The 8,481-nt window shown below is 38.1% G+C and overlaps 1 pseudogene; it reads left to right on the forward strand.

The window, feature by feature from the left end:
* Positions 1–7,495: 7,495 nt before the first annotated feature.
* On the forward strand, positions 7,496–8,224 carry LOC102812805 (annotated as a pseudogene).
* The last annotated feature ends 257 nt before the right edge of the window (positions 8,225–8,481 follow it).

Below are 8,481 nucleotides of genomic sequence, written 5' to 3' on the forward strand. Positions count from 1 at the left end.
GCATGGGATAGGGGGACAGATGTAAATAATGATGTATGCACAACCTTGAAACAACAGGCCTCTGGGATATAGGGATTGAGTCATGGTTTGAATAGGTAAAAGAAGGTAATAATGTCAAGATGTTTGCCTGTCTTTTGAATCTTGGTTTCCCTTTCCTACCATTGTAAAATTCACACTTGAGGTGGGGAGAAAGGAATAGCCAGAAACATTAAAATAGAAATCTTATAAGTCCATTTTCAGCCTATAATTGATTGGAAAACCTTAAAGGGTGCTAGAAGTTGTCCAGTGAAAGAGGCTTCCTGTAGAGACTTTGCATTGCATAAGACCATAGGTGGAATCCTAAATCCCATCCAGAATCTTCTGTGGTGGGAAATTTCCACTTGAAAGGACAAGTAGACCACCCTGGAGTGGCTAGAAGAACAGAAGATATTTCATAAAAGAAAAATAGCAAGAAAAATTAAATACAATAACCACAGTCTGATTTACTGCTACAAGAATAAGTAAGCTGTTCGCCCAGGAGCTACCAAGGCAAGTGTCTGTGAAGAGAAAACACCCTTCCGAGACTAAGACTCAAATGGAATACACAAGCAGTCATGTGGTCTGGCTGGTGACCACGTTGGTCACCAATAAGGGGACGTGGGGGAAAAACAGCAATGAAATTGTGGGCTAAGTCCAACCATGCTCAACAGTCTCCTGTGAACCTGGGTGGAGACCTCATTGGCCAGCTGTATGGCAAGACCTGGGGACTCCTGGGCTGAGAGGCAGTGACATGGCCACATGGGACTAGAGTGGAGAGTGAAGTGTCCAGCTAATATGAAGTGAGGGGGGATGCACAAGAACGCCCATACTTGCATATAGTACCCACTTGGCCTCGCTTCAATGGCTGGATGATCAGAACTTGACTAGGAGAGAAAAGAAGAGGGGAAAAAAAAAGAGTAACCTACTTCAATTTGATGAGCTTTACCTATACTTTGGATGTAGTAGCTCAGAAAAGGGATCAAATCTTTCCATTGAGGATCACTCCCACCTCCTTGGTATACAGGGTTGACAGGAATGGACAGCTTAGACATTGGCTACCCAAATTGGGGGGCTACAAAGGCAAAAAGTGACTGCCTGACAAACTTTCTAGACGGAGCCTAGTTCCAGAGGGTGCGGAGGAAGGTAGAATCTCCACTGAATGGTTTCCAATCTGTTGGGGGTGGGGCTGATGAAAGGCGATGGGGATAAGACTGCTGTAGTACAATATTGAATAATTGTTATCAGGACTTAATGTGAGGGTCTGAAATGTAAAGGTAGATATTTTGAAACAAAAGGTGGGGAGTGATTGATTTTATAATCCAAAATTGGAGGCTCCTGGGACCATCAAATGAGAAGAGCAGAGTATGGGACCCTCCCTACCCAGAGAAGCAGTGACGCCAGAAATGTAGGCAGAGATGATAACATGGACAGATGGAGTGGCCGGGGATACTAGACTCATGGAGGAAGAGGGGCTATGTGATGACAACCTGGATTTGTCCTGGTGGGGTGTGCACTTTGGTTGTTTGATGATGCATGGAAATGAAATACGATAAGATGAATGTAAAGCTGATGTTCTACCATGTAAACCCACATAATTCACAACAAAATCCTAAAAAAATAAGTGATTATGTTAGTTAGAAGATTAAGGTACACCTAATCCAAGCTGTGATATTTTCAACAATCTCATAAGCACGTGGAAGTTGGATAGTGAATAATGAAGACAATAGAAGAATTGATGTATTTCAGTTATAGTGTTGGAAGAGAATATTGAAAGTTTCATGGACTGCCAAAATCAAACAGATCTGTGTTGGAAGAAGTACAGCCAGAATTCTCCTTGGAAGTCATGATGGTGAGACTTTGTCTCTCATCCTTCAGACCTATTATCAGGATAGACCAATCGCTGGAGAAGTATACAATGTTTGGTAAAATGTAGGGTTAAGGAGCTCTGGTAGTGCAGTGGTTACAAATCCGGCTGCTAACCTCAAGGTCAGCAGTTAGAAACTATCAGCTGATCCATGGAAAAAAGAGGAGGCTTTCTGCTCCAGTAAAGATTTACAGCCTCAGAAACCCTGTACAGAGTCACTATGAGTCGGAACCAACTCCACAGCACATAACAACAACAATAGCAAAATGTAGGGTTGGAGAAAAAAAGGAAGACTCTCAACAGAATGGACTGTCACAGTGGCATCAGCAACTTCCTCAGATGTAGCAATGATTGTGAGGTTGGCTCATGACTGGGCAGTGTTTCTTTCTGTTGTGCATATGGTTGCTATGAGTTGGTATCTACTCACTGGCATCTAACAACAACAACAGCCAAAGATATCCCAATCCAAATCAATGTTCCAATTACCATTCTTTAAAGAGATGGAGAAAACTGATCACTATGATTAAATGGAAATAAAATAGATCTTGGATAAGGAAAGCATTGCTTCATAATAAGAAAAAAGTTGGAGTTCTCACAATCTTTGATCTCAAAATCTACTTCAAAGTTACAATGGCAGAGGCATCCTGGTACTTGTTCAATGAAAGATACATAGATCAAAGGGACAGAATTGAGAACCCAGAAGTAAATTCACCCACACATAATCAGCTGATCTTTTACAAAGGGCCAAAATACATTAAACAGGGAAGAGATACTCTCTTCAATAAATGGTGCTGGCAAAACTAGAAATATATCTGTAGAAGAATGATGCAAGATACATACCTCATATCATATAGAAAAGGAAACTCAATGTGGATTAAAAACCTGAATATTAAACCTAGAACTATAAAGATCATCAATGGAAAAAATAAGGACAAAAACATGGCAAAAATACACTGTCAAATATAATTAAAAACACACACTGTAGAATACATAGTAGATGCTTGGGACACATTATAAATTAGACAATTATGTGTATCAAAAGATTTCACCAAAAGAGAAGTGTGAGCCTACATGCTGGTGGAAAATCTTTTGCAATGACACATCAGACAAGGGACTAATCTCTAAAATTTGTAGAAAATTACAACACCTCTACAAGAAAAGGACAAATGAACCAACTAATAAATGGGTAGAGGACATGAACAGACTCTTCACTAAGAAAGACATTCAGGCAGCCAACAAAAATATGATGAAATATTCATGATAACGAGCCATTACAGAGATGCAAATCAAAACAAAAATGCAGTATCATCTCACCCCAACATTAACAGCAAAGTTAAAAAAAAAAAAAAAATAGTGTCAAGGGGATGGAGAGACTGGGATCTCCTACATTGTTGGTGGGACTATAAAATGGTTTGATCACTCAGGAAAATTGTATGGTGCTTTTTCAGAAAGTTGGAAATAGAAAAACATTTTGACTTGGCAATTCCTCTACTTGATATATATCCACAAGAAATTATAGCTATAACACAATGTTCATCACAGCACTATTCACAGTAGCAAGAATATGAAGATAGTTGAAATGTCCATCAATGGAAGAATAAATACATACATTGGAATACAATGCAATGGTGAAGAATAACTGAACATCTGTGAAACATCTCATAACATGGATGAACTTTGAGGTCATAATGCTGTGTGAAAACATTATTGTTGAAGTTAAGTACCGTCGAGTTGGTTCCACCTCATAGCGACCACGTATAGAGTTCCCTAGGAGTGGTTGGTGAATTTGAACTGCCAACCTTGCAGTTCAAATCGACCTTATGATCCAGTGCTTATGCTACGGCACCATGCCAGGACTCACAAAGGACAAATATCTTGTGAGACCAATTTTGTTAAAATGCAAGATGAGTTTTTCATGCTAAAAGAAACATTCTTTGATAATTATCAGGGATGGTAGAAGGCAAACATATTATAACTTGGATGGTGAGGAGGGCAATCTAGAAGACAAGGGAAGTTGACAGAAGAATGATGAAGAGATGTGAAGATTATGGAAGGTATGCAAGGGCTAAAGGAGATAGAAATAAATAGTGTTATATACATAACCTCGAAACAACAGGATTCTGTTGGTAGATACATGGCCAGATACAAATGATGAATAGGTATGGGAGGAAGAGTGGGAATATAGCTACAAATATATATGAGTTTGAAAGATGATATTTGTACCTTTCCTGCAAACACAGCTATGAATACATTAGAGTATACTGCAGGCAAAATTATGAAAACTTCTTAGATATTATAAAACCTCTTAAGGCAGTTTGTAGGCTAGGGAACTCAGGTTCATAGTCTCAGAGGACACCATGGTCAGTTGGCATAACATAGCCCACAATGATAATATTCTATATCCTACTTAGAGGAACCGACTCCACGGCACATAACAACAAACTTTGGTGAGTAGCATCTAGGATCTCAAAAACTTATGAATGGCCTTCTTAGATACGACTATTGGTCTCTCGATGAGCTCAAGAAAAAAGAGTGATAAAAATTGAAGATACTTGGAATCAATTAGTTAAATGAACTAATTTACCATGTGAACATGATTTACCAAGACTCTGAGACCATAAGAAATAGATGGTGCCTGACTAACACTATCAACTGCTCTGCAAGTGATTACATTAGACGGTCCTACATAGAGTGGGAGAAAATGTGGAATGAAACTCAAAATCATAATGACAAAGACTGGAGGCACCCAAGACTCTGGCCTTCAACCACCCTGAAGAGTCTGGAAAGGAACTCACTGTTGTGTTTCAGTTCTCAGTCAAGAATTCGATAGGTATATAGGTGGAACAACAACACTGGTAAGATATGCTCACCATGGAATGGTCAATCTTTGCAACTCAAAAAGGTAATATTTACCTAAAGACAATGTTGAGAAAGGATGGGAAGGTGGGTAGAATAGAAATAGGAACCACATGGAATAACTGTTGTTTTATGGAGGATATTGCAATCATTGGGAAGAAATGAAGTGTATGGGTTGATGAATGAACAAAACGGATGATCTTGTTTGCTAACCTTCACTTAATTCACAACAAAAAGTTAGAAAAAGAGTGCAAAATAGAGGAGACTGGATCAATAAAATAGAGGATAAAGCTGTTCACACTTTGCATAGGGAAAAAAGAATGAAGAAAAAGGAAAGAAGTCTAAGAATTATTTGGGACATTATCAATCTTACTGATTTATTATGTTGCGCATAGGGCTGCTATGAGTCGGTACCAACTCAATGGCATGTAACAACAGTCAATAGGAAAAGGTTACCTGTGATCTGAATTCCAGAACAAGAGGAGGAAGAAAACATAAATGAACAGAAGAAATAAAGAGAAAATCGGGGAAATTTGCTTCCCTAATATCAAGAAAGACTAAAAGATAACTACCAAAGAAGCTCATGAAACCCCATTTAAGACAGATCTCAAAAGATAGTCACCAAAACATACCATAAATAAATGTTCCAAAAGCAAAGACAAGGAAAGAATCTTGAGAGCATCTTGGGAAATTTTACCTTCAAAGGGACATTAATAAGACTGAGCTCTGATTTCTATGCCAAAACCATGCAATAAACAAAGCAATTGAATGACATAAACAAAATCCTGAAAGAAAGAAAGAAAGAAAGAAAGAAAGAAAGAAAGAAAGAAAGAAAAAAAAAAAAGCCAAAAAAGAATTATAAATATAGAAAAACTATCCCAAAAATATGATAGTGAAATGAGGACACCTCCAAATAAAAAGAAATTTGTATAAACCAGATCAACTTTAGAAGACATGATAAAAACAGTCCTTCAGAAGACATGACAGTATCACCCAGAAAAGCATACCAGAGGAAAAGATATTTTTTAAATAAAATATAATTACATGACTTAGAATAGAGAAACAAAGATGTCAACCTGTTAACAACAAAAACTATAAGCAAAAAGAGGGAATAAATGGTATAACAACAATATTTCTAAATGGAGAGAAAGTTAGAATTATAACAAGATAGAATTATTTTATGCTCATTGTTGTTAAGTGTTGTATAGTCAGTTCAGACTCATAGTGAACCTGTATAGCATTTCCAAGGAGTAGCTGGTATGTTTTAACCACCAACCTTGTGGTAAGAAGTCCAGTGCTGATCCTACAGCACCATACAGGGTAACCACAAAGAAAATTAATGAGCCTTCTCACAAAATAAGAAAGAAAAACATTATAAAGACTCCATAAGTATAAAATCAATAGCAATCAATAAAGCACACACACAAACATCTTATAATAAAATGAATTCAACACAGAAAGAGATATAGAACAAATAAATCATTGACAAAAACAACAAAAAACAAGAACAACAGCAGTTCACTTATAACCCAACAATAATTACACTAAATGTAAATGAATCAAATACACTGTCTGAGAGACAGAATGGATAAGATAAAAAGACCCAACAATATGCTGCCTACAAGAGACTCACATAGACACAAAGATAAAAATAAAACGATGGAAAAATATATGAAGCAAATTGCCACTAAAATAAAGCAGGAGCAGCAATATTAATTTCTGATAGAATAGACATCAAAGCAAAAGCAAGCATAGGAAGGACACTGTATAATCCAGAAAGAGGCCAGAACCATAATTAATCTCTATATATACAAAGAAAGAGCTACAAAATACATAAATAAAACTCTAACAGACTTGAAAAGGGCAAAAGATAACTCAACAATAATAGTAGATTTTAACATACCACTTTCAATGAAGGACATAAGAAACAAACAACAAAAATACAGAAGATTTAATCAACAAAATCAACTTGAAATCAGAGACATATACAAAACACTCCAACTAACAAAAATTCAAAAGCATTGCATACATTCTTTTCCAGTACTTATTATTCGTTCTCCAGAATAGAGCATATGTTAGTCCAAAAATCAAGCCTCAATAAAATACAAAGCATTGAAATAATGTACAGCATCTTCTCAGATTTTGCTACAGAACTAGTAAGCAATGATAGAAAATGGAGTAGTTGTTGTTGTTATGTGCCGTGGAGTTGGTTCCGACTCATAGTGACCCTGTACAGCGTTTCTGAGGTTGTAAATCTTTACCGGAGCAGAAAGCCTCCTCTTTCTCCCATGGAACAGCTGGTAGTTTCAAACTGCTGACCTTGAGGTTAACCGCCAGTTTCATAATCACTACGCTACCAGAACTCCTTAGAAGATGGAGTAGAGGAGGTTTGAAAACCATGGAAACTAAATAATCCCTGCTTATAACATAAATAAAATGAAATGAGTGATGCAACAATAGAACCAACAGAAATAAATAGGATATCAGAAAATTTGAGGTACTGCAATCCAGCAAATTTTAAAACCTAGCAGAAATGGACAGATATTTAGATACACAAGACCAACCCAACCTAACACAGAATAAAATAAGAGGTGAGCATATGCATTAAAAAAACAAAAAGGAGAAACTGAGTTGAACTAAAGCAATTGCCAGTTATTGAGCCAGAAGAGACTTAGAGAGGAGTAGCTTGTGGGGAAAAGAGATTCAGCAGTCCTTGTTGAAGAGGTGTTGAGTCTGAAATGCTTGTCAGATGTCCAGATGTGGAGAGGCGAGGTAGCAGTCAGACATTTTAATTTTGTTGGGAGAATCCTTGGCCCGAGAAGATTGAAAGCGAAGCAACTTGAAGCTGAGACAGGATGTAAAATAACGGTCCAAGGCAAAGTCTCCACGTGGAATAAAAGAAGAAGGAGCAAAATAGAGGAAAGCCTACTTGGAAATATCTGAATGAACACTTACGTGAACTGATCGCTGTGGAAGAGACTCAGAACAAAGCAGAAATCAAACTCAAGAGAGTAGTTGAAGCAGTGAAGAAGCTACTGGTGCCTGCAGTAGGAGAGGACAGCCTTAAGAAGATGCAGCTCATGGAACTGGCTATCTTAAACGACACTTACCCAGATGCCAACATTAAATAACCAGCCCTTCTTTTTTTCTCTTACAGCAATGGTCCAGGTGTCTACAATGATTATTACTGGGCCCATGCCTGTCCTCCTGCCAGCTGCCCTGCACACCTGGACACCAGCTCGCCCTACCATAATGCCTTTTATCAGGCAGATACCGTTCTCATGCTAAACGGGAACCCTCAATAATCCCTCCAGGACCAGAAGCTGGCTTTATTTACATGTACCCCCTAAACACTGGCACCAGTTAAATCCTATTGAATCTAGGAGTGTATTAGGTGCAGTGGCTACTAATGTCCAAAGGCACGATATGCGTGTCCATCCTTACCAAAAGATTGTGATCGAAGACCGAGCTGCCACCAGCAACTAGCCTATGACCATCTGACCTCTGAACTCTCAACCAAATGATGACCTGACCATGTCTGCCTGCTGATCAGTTAACTGGTAAAATCACCTTTGCTTGCCTGCAGTGAGCTGAGGCACTTGTCCGTTTGTCTCACCGTCTAACCAAACAAAAGATAAAGAAATTGTCCTCTAACTCAGGCTTTTATACTCCTCCCTCCCCCCTTTCCATGTTTGGGTGAAAGTGGTTCTAGAACCTGCAGTGAATAGTAGTAATGCAACAAG

This window comes from Chrysochloris asiatica, unplaced genomic scaffold (assembly GCF_000296735.1).
Source record: "Chrysochloris asiatica unplaced genomic scaffold, ChrAsi1.0 scaffold00118, whole genome shotgun sequence".
In the NCBI taxonomy this organism is placed as follows: Eukaryota; Metazoa; Chordata; class Mammalia; order Afrosoricida; family Chrysochloridae; genus Chrysochloris; species Chrysochloris asiatica.